Genomic DNA, 10815 nt, shown 5'->3' with positions numbered 1-10815 from the left:
AGTCTCAGGACCGTTTGGGTGTTTGCGCACCTGTTGTGAAGCCATGGAAGAAATTCAAGTCCGTCTTGTTTAGTAGACGTCACTGATGGATTCGAGAAAAGCATGATGGGAATAGTGTCGCACAACAGCCCAACGAGCATGGATTGGATCCAGCAAGGTCTACATCAGTGAGGGAGGGAGGGCAGCAACAGCCACATACTGAAGTTCTGCCCCTTAGCCTTCCCGTCGCCCATGAGTTACACACCCATTTCTTAGCAGCCCGCCGCTCAGAAATGTACATACCGTTGGTTTCTTCATATGTTTCCTATGACTCCAAGGACTTGTCTGTTTACAAAGTTTCTAAAGACATTTAACAGTTTGCTCTCCACTGCTACATCTTGGCAGATCTGTCTTCTGGTCCTGAGCTTTTACACCGTTCCCACCCTGATGCTCCTTGCTTATATGGAGAGAGTTCTTTACTCCTCTGTCTATCAGCTGGCTTTGTTCTATCTGTGCTGCCTGCTGTGCACCCATTTCCCCGTGCAGGTGCTCCTGACACCCCCACTGCACACCCATTACCCATACAGTTGCTCCAGACACCCACACTGTGCACCCATCCCTCATGCAGGTGTTTCTGCAGAGGTTTCTCCAGAACCTCTCCTCAGTATTGTGTTGGTTTGTCCTGAAATATACAGATTTGTGTTTGGCTCTGAAGTTTACTAGCCTTTCTCCCACACTCCATTTTTTCCTATCTCCCTCTGTGCTGGTTGTTCTTTGTCACCTGACACAAATTAGTGTTACCTGAATGAAGAAACATCAATTAAGGAATTGACTCCATCAGATTGGCGTGTGGGCATGGGGAGGTGGAGGAATTTTCTGGATGAATGATATATGTAGGCATGCCCAGCCCACAGTGGTGCTGCCACCCCTGAACAGGTGGTCCTGGCTTGTATAAAAAAGCAAGCTGAGTGAGCCATGGACAACAAACTGGGAGGCATCATTCCCCATGGGCTCTGCTTCAGTTCCTGTCTCCAGGTTCCTCCACGGCTTGAATCCCTTCCTTAGCTTCCCTAAGTAATGGACTGTGACCAGGACATGTAAGCCAGGAGAACGCTTCCTACCTCAAGTCGCTCTTAGAATTTTATCTCAGCCACAGAAACTGAACTAAAACCTTTCCCAGTCTATGGCTCTCCCTCCTTGTCTTGTTTCCTTTCTCTGTCCCCATTTCTTGCCCTCCCTCTCTTCCTCTCCCTCTGTCCCTCTTGATGGGTCTCCTCCACTCCTCACTCCCTCTCTCTTAGTTTCTCTAGGTTGTTTCTGAAATTAGAACTTCTCCTGAATCTTCCTCTAAAGGATTTACACCCGTGATTTTTCAGGTTTCCCATTCTGGTACATATAAATGAAAGACCTTCTTGGCTGCTGTCTTGGCTCAATTTATGTCAGAGATGTTTCAGTTGCCAGTGTAATTTGGTAGAATTTAAAGGTCAGCAGTATTTGTAATGCTTGTGATTTAAATAAGGATTTCAAAACTGAGAGAAAAATTAAGTGATAGAAATATAAGCCGTTCTCTCCTAACAAACAGAAGTTGATGTTCATATTATAGCTGATTAGAGACAGTTGTTTTAGTATAGATTCCCAATGGGTAGAGTTTAGAAAATGTTTCTTCATCATAAAGCTCTGATAATTTCAGATGACATAAATCCATACACCTTGACAGAGTCCCCAAACCTGTTTTCATCTTGTGTAAATCATTGGAACAAAGTCCAGAGAAACAGGAAGCAGAAGAAATCACTTGTATTTTTCAGATCTTAGTACTGGGCCTCAGGCAGGAAAGCACCTAATACTCACAGGCAGAAGAGACCTGAGATACTCTAAGGAACTACACAGTAATCTACCTTCTAAACCCCTCCTCTACAGCCTATGTGATTTTATCCAATGTGCCCTGCATAAGATACTCCAGCACCATCACAGGCTGCATCAATGCTGTCCATTTAGAAGACAGATCGGAAGCACCGGCCCTGTCATTCTTGGGTTTGCAATTTAAGTGTAAAATCTTGCCAGAGTGGCAATCCATTGAAACAAAACAGTCTTGGAAATGAAGCCCTAATTTCCCTTCAAATGACCATTTCTGGTTCTTTCGTTTCTAATTACCATTGTAATGAAGTGGCCGGTATTATGAGAGGAAGTGATTTCAAAGGCAGCAGTCTCTTATTATGAATCATACTCTTGATTTTCTACCCTAATGGGATTCAGCCTTAGTTATAGAAAATGCACGTGCAAACCCCCTCTCCACTGAGACTGAAATGGTCCCAGAACTACAGATCCTTCTTTCACTAACTGTGGCTCAGAGAATGAGTAGGCTTCCGAGCATCGCCCTGTAGCGAAGCTGGGGGAAGGCATCCTGATCCTCACCAAGGCATTGTTTCCTATCCCTGGGGTCTGTTGCTCTCAACAACAGATTCTCAGCGCCTTAAAACACAGCTGTATTAATATCATCCTATGAAGCCTGTATTGATATTTTGTTTGTGTTTTAACAAATAAAGCTTGCCTGAAGATCAGAGTGCAAAGTTAAGCCCCTAGAGGCCAGGGAGTGGTGGCACACACTCTGTGAGTTCAAGGCCATCCTGGGCTATGCCAGACTGACCTTTCTAAAAGAGAAACAGAGCTCACACAAAGGTGATCCCAGCACTTGGGATCCCATGCCTTTAATCCCAGTACTACAAGAGTTGAAGACAGGAGTGATATGGCTGGGCAGAGAGGAATATAAGGCGGGAAGAAACAAGAGCTCTGAGGAGACATTCGGAGGACAGGATGGCCCCTTTGGTCTGAGCCGTGCTAGAGGCCAAAGGTCTCTAGTGGCTGGATGCTCTGCTTCTCTGGTCCTTCAGCTTTCACTCCCTAACATCTGACTCCAGGCTTTATTTATTAAGATCCATTAGACTTGGTGCTACAAAGCCTACTTGTCTCAGAAAACCAAGGGTTCTTGTCTGACTCCCCCCTCCCCGGACACAGTCCTTGGCACCATTCACTGTAACACAGGCACCTCCCCTTTTTTATTACCTGTCAAAGTTCAGGATCCCACTTCCATCAATTGAAATGGAATTTCTCTTTTCACTTTAATTGCAGGTCCACATGGACGGAATTCCGATCCTATGTTCCCTCAAGTTTATTTTTCATTCAGTTGTTCTCGGTATGCCACTGCTCCTGGTCCGTGAGTTGTGGTATGGTGACAGTTGTGGTCATCTGGATCTTGAACACCTGATTAAACTGATTGCACAATTGTACTCATCTGGGTCTTGAACACCTGACTAAAATATGGGAGAACTCCCAACAGCAAAACACAGAAAGTTTTGCCCATGGCAATTGCTCGTTTGTGCATCTGGAGGTTTTACTATGTCCAACTGTAGGGAGCATAACACTAGCCACTATCAGCACTGGAACAATTTAGAACTGGTGATTGACACCAGGCACCTGTCTTCCCTGGGCCTTTCTGTGTCTGTTAGAACTTGAAGATGTTTTCCAAGGTCATTGTTTGACCCACACATCCCTTGATCAGAGATGCATTTACTGTGGCTTCCTGGGAAAAGAAAATTCAAAGTGCCCCTTGTAGCAAAATGACCTCTGTTTTTATGTTTTTATTTGGAGGTATAAGATACGAGTTTACGTATAATCCCTGCTACTTACCAGTTGTGGAAAAATTATTTAATATTTTTCTGAGATCCTGCAGGTAGATGGAAAGTTCTGGAGTTAAATTTGTTAAGTGTTTATAAGTTTTGTAATCCAGTAATATTCTCAATTCTTATCTTGTAGTCACTGCATACCTCCGCACTCAAGAGTTTGTTAATAAGTCGGGAGATTAGCTGATACTTTACCCAAATACCTGATGGCAGGTAGCACACAAGCCCCTCCTTTCTCATCACACAAAGTATGACTCAAACTTCATTGATGTTCACATACTGATCCGGCATTATTTGCTGGAAAGATAAGCTTTTCTCTATTAAACTTCCCAATGAACTACCCATGGATCCTCCTCTGAAGGGTTTCTATTCCATCCATGTATCTATGTGTAAGTCAGTGCTGTCATGCAACTGTGTTAGTCTTAAAATACTCTGGTAGACCCTGTATAATTGCTCTGCTTCTCATGTGTGTACGATACGTGTCATTCAATTTAGAGCCACCTGTGGCTTTGAAAGCTATTGTAGGTTGTACCTCCTACAAGCTTCAATTTCTCACTGTGCACTGTTGGTATATAGAAATACAATTTTTTCCTATACTGATTAGACCCTTATTTCCAATGATAAAATTTCTACTGGATATTATATGCATTCTACAATAATGGTCTTCAGAGCTGATTTTCAGCATCCCATGAAGAATTGTTTACACGTTTTCAGATCTCATCTCCCCCAGGTTCTTGGCCCACAGCTCTGGGATGGATCTAGGAATCTGTGTTTATGACGCTTCCCTGGTCCTCAGTGAGGTTTGGGAATCAGTGTTAGGCATTTGTGGGGATAAATTATTCAAGAGATGTGATAAATATAACCGATTCACTCCCCCCACAGACATGACCAGCCTGTGCTCACTCCGCATTTTAATTAGATTTCTGGTGATGGATTTGCGCTGAAATGCGTGTTCTGAACCAGCCCTTCGTTTTTAACCAAGCACACATGTTGGAAATTGAGCCAGATCATTTGCTGAGCTTAGACATTCATTAAAGTTCAATCTATAGCCAGACGTGGCCAGATTAGCACATATTGCTAATTATTTGAGTGAATTATACGGACTTGCTTTGAACACGGAGCAGATGAAGAGATGCTGGCTGAAAAAGAAGAAAAACAAAAACAAAAAAATCTAAAACTTTAGAATTGGCTAAATTCTAGAATGGTTGACTGAGCTAAAATTGTGGCAACAAAGTCACATTGAAAGAGCTTTGTTTAAGTGACTTTGAGAGGTGGAGTGTAGATTTATTGCTAGAACACTGATTTTTACAGAAGAGCCCAAGACAAAGAATTTCAAATTTGCTTCTCAGGGGATCAGAAGGAAAAAAAAAAAAAAAAAAGCCTTGGGGACTGTAGGCAGTCCCTGTATCCTATTTCCCTTCTGTCTATATGACTACTTCTTGTTTCTTCCCTTTCCTTTTTGGTCCTTCTTACTGAGGAACTGCCCTAAATGAGACCCTATTCATCATTCTGGATGGCCCTAGAAGTCTCAGGGATGGCTAGTATCCCAGAAGCTCTCTTCTAAGATTGGGTTGGCTTTACTATCAGTAAGTGGGCCGTGGTAGTGACTAATCTTCATTGTCGACCTGATAGATTTCGAATACCCGTGAATGTACCCATGAGAGGATTTCCAGAATGTTTTGACTGGAGAAAGAAGACACACCCTGAATGTGAGTGGTACCATCCAGTGGACTAAGATCTTGTGCTGATTAAAAAGGTAAAAATGAGCTGAGTGACAGAAGCCATCTCTCTACTCCCTGAGTGCAGATGGGATGGGACCAGCCAACCACCTCACACTCCTCCACCACAACGACATGTCCCTTTAAACTCTGAGCTAAAATAAACTCTTTTCATCTCAAATTCTTTTGCTCACAGTAATGATAAGGCATGGTGGTGCACACCTTTAATCCCAGTACTGGGGAGGCATAGGCAGACAGATCTCTATTGGTTGGAGACCAGCCTGGTTTGCACAGCAAGTTCCAGGACAGTCTGGACTATATAGAGAGACTCTATCTCAAAATAATAAACAAAGAAATAAATAAATCAGAGAGAAGAGGGGGAGAGAGAGAGAGAGAGAGAAAGAGAGAGAGAGAGAGAGAGATGGTATGTGGAATTGCAAAAGAAACAGAAAGTAGAGGTCTGTCTCCTGAGATTATAGAAGAAAATACTAGTAGGAACTGTGCTAGAGGTCATTCATGGGATATTTTGGCCAAAAGTCTGGCTATATTCTGCTGGTGTTTGGAGAACTTGAGTGAGGATGACTTCAAAAGTAATGGACTAAGTTGCTTGTAGGAAAAATAAATCAAGACAGCATAGCATTCAGGCTATGATAGGGCTATTGTTCGCTGCTCTTCTGCCTGTCTTCTGTAAGAGAGGAAAGGCATAGCATGAATAAGTAAAAGTTACAGACAAGACTGCGAAAGGCAGCAGTAATTGTTAAATAGATTATCCCCTTTAAAGGGAAACCTAGTGTTCTGTGAGGGGACAATAGGAAAAGTGCCCTCCAGGCAAGATCCATCCATCAAAGGCTCCAAACAGTGAAAATGCAAATTCCTTTGAAAGAGGGGAGTCACTGTTGAGCAGACTGCCTGAGGGCTGCCCTACCAGAGAAACTACCCTCTAGGGACTTGTTTTCCCAGGCTTGGCTTCAGAGACTCACAAAGACAGCTGCAACTGTGGCCCACAGACAGGGACCAGGTTGTCTCTCAAAGGGACAGGAAAATGGTCAAAACCCTGCTAGGTAAACACCAAACTCTGTATCTCAAGTCTAATGTCAAAATGCTTTCAGACTTCATCTCCTCTTACCTTTGTTGACTGCAACACACTTCTTTCTCTTGGGCTGGTTCTGCTCCCTGGTAGGAGCTTTCTTTGGTAGGTATACTGTAACTCTGGCATCTCCAAAATTTTGTGGTCTTCAAGGAAATCCAGGTTCCACCTTTATAGCTTCACACAATGGTCTGTCTCTCTGGGCCCCATGCAGGGACATCCCTGCCAAACACCTGGTCTCAGCAGTTTTCCTTAATCACAGAGGAAAATTCCATAACCCCTTCCTTGTATCCTTGACTCTAAAGCCAGAACCATGTGGCTAAAGCTGCCAAGTTCTGCTGCTTCCTGGGACTAGATTGCGTCTTTACCAGTTTTCTGTGTTCAATGGTTTCCTTCACTGCCTAAGCCTGGCTGACCTGGAACTTGCTATTTAGACAATAGTTTTCTGGTTGGGGGTTACCACAACATGAGGAACTGTATTCAAGGGTCACAGCATTGGAAAGGTTGAGAACCACTTGCCTTGGTGGCTTAGAAAGACTGAATACCTAAAACTCATCAGGTAAGCCTCCAAATTACTGCTTTTCAGAGTTGGTGCTGATGAGCATCACAGATTGAAACGTGTCTGACACATATATATTCTCTGAGTTCATATGCTGAAGTTCTGCCCCCAAGTGTGGTTTGTTTCTGGAGACAGGGCTTATGAGGATCAAAGGAGGTGATCAAAGGATTTGAGGTCCTAAAGCAATAGCGCCAGCATCCTTCTGAGAAGAACAAAGACCACCAGAGAAATCCTTCCATTTCTACTCAGAAGAGAGGACATGGGAAGAGAAAATGGCACAGCGACCAGTGAAGAGAGGCCCCACCAACACCCAACCCAGGCCCCTTGATGTTCAGCTATCACCCTCCAGAACTGTGAGAAAAAAAGCATCTGTTGGTTCAGACACCTAGTGGCTGGTACTGTATTGTGGCAATCCCCACAGAGTGATCCACTCAGCAGGACAGAGCAATGTGTTATTTGATGGTGATCTTGAATTTTGAGCACTGGTTCAAGGCACCACTTGCAAGGGCAAAGACATAGATGTATTGAATGATAGGCTTTAAAGACTATTGTCATTCTCCTGTCTCTACACTTTTATTTTCTTTTTAGTTATTTATTTCTTGGTTTTTTAGTGCTGGAGATTGAACCCAAGCCACTGAGCAGAGTAGGCAAGAGCTCTAACTCTGTACTAAAAGTCTATATCTTTAGATATTACTCAAGTATGTATGCATTTGTCTATAGAGATTTTACAATACAACATTTTGTTCAATTTAACAGTCCAGAGCAGTTTGATTTTTTTTTTTTTTTTTTTTTTTTTTTTTTTTTTTTTTTTTGGTTTTTTGAGACAGGGTTTCTCTGTAGCTTTGGTGCCCATCCCGGAACTAGCTCTTGCAGATCAGGCTGGCCTCGAACTCCCAGAGATTCACCTGCCTCTGCCTCCCGAGTGCTGGGATTAAAGGCGTGCACCACCACTGCCCGGCCAGTTTGACTATATTTATTTTGTTGGAGGAGGGGGCTGCTCGTTTATTTCCCGGCTGCCCAGACCCAAAAAAAATTACACAGAAGCTGTATTAATTAAATCGCTGCTTGACCCATTAACTCTAGCTTCTTATTTGCTAGCTCTTACTTCTTAATTTAACTCATTTCTATTAATCTATGTATCACCATGTGGCTGTGGCTTACTGGGTAAAGTTCCATCTGGCTCTGGCGGGGCTACGTGGCTTCTCTCTGACTCCACCCTTCTTTCTCCCAGCATTCAGTTTAGTTTTCCCCTCCTAGCTCTGTTCTCCCATAGCTTGCTATAGGCCCAAAGCAGTTCCTTTATTAACCAATGACATTCACAGCATACAGAGGGGAATCCCACATCATTTACCTCTTACATTTGTTTCCAATATACCATCTACTAAAGTGCTCTCAATGACTTATTTTTCATATTACATGCATGTATGTGTGTGTGTATTGTGTGGTTTGTATGTGTGAAGATGTATGTGTGTTTGACTGTGTAGATATGTGTGCATGTATGTGTGTATGCATACATGTGGAGGCCAGAGATCAATGTTGGGTGCCTTCTTTGATTGCTTTCTGCTTTATTTACCAGAGCAGGATCTCTTGCTGACACCAGAACTCACTACTCTGGGAGAATCTCCTGGCTCTTTTTGCAAGCCAGGGACGGTAACTTTTTTTGGTTTTGGTTTTTTTGTTTGTTTGTTTTGTTTATTTTTTTGGTGTTTGTGTGTCTTTATTTTTATATTTATTACAATTTCAACACATTTCAATATTCCTACTATCCAGTATGAATCCAGTTCTGCCTCACTTATCTTTATTATTCTTATATTTAATACAGAGACTGTAATTTTATGTGAGCACTGCAGATACAAACTCTGTCTTCAGAGTTGTAAAGCAAGGACTTCACCTGTTGAATAATCTCTCAAACCACTCATACTATTTTCCCCACAGTTTTAAGGATTTCATCAAATACTGTGGTGCTTCATATACTTTTCCTAAATGTTCAAGTATTTTGTTAAACTTTATGAATATATACACTTAATAAATGTTAATAAAATACTTTTAAAAGATTATGCTCTTACGTTATATACATATTCAACTATATACAATTTTAGATGGTGTAATTTCCATTAATCCTTAAGGTTCCCTGAAAATAAGCTATTATTGCCTGTTGGACCTGTTAAAAAGTTTCTAAAATCTCTGCTTCCATGATCTCCACACTCCATTCCTAAAGAATAAAGGTACCCATTACAGTAATGCTAGTTTATTTTGTGTTTTGAGATAAGATCTCAGTATGTAACCCAGGCCTGTGACCTTACAGCAATCCTGATGCCTCTACCTCTTGAGTGTTGGCATTGTGGGTGTGAACCACGACATTGTGGGTATGAACCCATGACATTGTGGGTGTGAACCATGACATTGTAGGTGTGAACCGTGGCATTGTGGGTGTGAACTGCAATACTGGATTATCATGCTGACACTTCTTTGCTTATCCTCAGGATCAACAGGAGCTCTAAAGGCCAGCATATTCTACTTCACCAATAAGTCCCGAAGTAATATAAGAAATTGACATCAGTTATACCGTCTGTCCCAAGAAAGTTTTTAAGAGAAAGCTTTAAGGAAAAAGCACTCTGGGAAGAGGGAACAGACCAAATTCTCCATAAGGTGATCATCTTTGCAAGCCTCAGCACCATTTTTAAACAAAACACTTCCCTTTGTTTAACAGAATCACTAATGTCGTTCTCATCCCTACCCTTGTTCTTATTATTATTAGTTGCCAAATAAAACACATCTATCCTGCAGCTAAGAAAGGCAATAAGAGCCGTGACATGCTTTTGAGTGCATTTATTAGTCAGAGCACCCGTCTTTTACATGCTCAGGTCTTTAATATGCATGAAACAATGTTCTCAGATGCAACAGATGATTAAAGAAATATATTAAAGCATCCATTCTGAATGAAGACACTTGGACACGGTGATTCCCAAGGCTCAGGGCAGCGACGGGGAGTAATGTCAGCTGAAGTAGGTCGTTTCTCCTGAGAGAGACGCTGTGAAGATTGCTTTCGGTCTCTCTCCTTTCTCCTCTCTCTCTCTCTCTCTCTCTCTCTCTCTCTCTCTCTCTCTCTCTCCTCTTTGAAAACCAAGAACTTTCAGCATGGAGAGTCAGGTTTTCTTCTTTTTTTCCTTTGTTTTCTGTTTTAAGGATGGTGGGCGGGCTGCAGAAGAACCATCCAGAAAAAAAATACAAGAAAAGGAGTAATTTGTCCTATGGTACAGAATATTTTTTGCAGGATAAACTTTCATAAACCACAAAATTTAACTTGTGACTTAGTTCAGGATCCCATTTGTTGTTTAAATATTCCTGCATAGATTTTACTTATTAATAAACAATAAAGAAATAATTTATCACGGAGAGGGTATGGTTTGGGGAGTGGGGGAATGGAGCTGGAGGTTCCAATTAAACAGAATGAATGATGAAAAACACAACAAAGACTGAACTGGTCCACTGGTAGAAGAGTGGCATGAATGTTATGGGAGTAACCAATCACTTTCTGCCTGATATATAAATGCATTCCCCCAAGGTGGAGAACTGTATTTTCAAAGGAATATAACTAAATAGGTTGTGAGATCTGAATTAACAATGGCATCGTCGCAGATCATGAATTAGATTAGGTATCAAAATGTAAACACACCGTAGTGCTGCCTTATCAGTTTATAGAAAAATACATTATTCAATTCAGTGAGCTTATCTCAGTTGTTCTCATTTAAAAATTACACTATTGTCAGACATAGTGGCACATGATTTTAATCC

The 10815-nt window shown here is 41.9% G+C and overlaps 1 long non-coding RNA gene across 1 annotated transcript; it reads left to right on the top strand.

Moving 5' to 3' along the window:
- The first annotated feature begins 5301 nt into the window (after nt 1-5301).
- LOC130886239 (uncharacterized) lies at nt 5302-8642 on the top strand. Its single transcript, XR_009058228.1, has 3 exons — nt 5302-5412; nt 7156-7373; nt 8597-8642. It is a non-coding gene; the product is annotated as an uncharacterized LOC130886239 (long non-coding RNA).
- The last annotated feature ends 2173 nt before the right edge of the window (nt 8643-10815 follow it).

Source organism: Chionomys nivalis, chromosome 13 (genome assembly GCF_950005125.1).
Source record: "Chionomys nivalis chromosome 13, mChiNiv1.1, whole genome shotgun sequence".
In the NCBI taxonomy this organism is placed as follows: domain Eukaryota; kingdom Metazoa; phylum Chordata; class Mammalia; order Rodentia; family Cricetidae; genus Chionomys; species Chionomys nivalis.
This window is presented reverse-complemented; position numbering and strand designations above follow the sequence as displayed.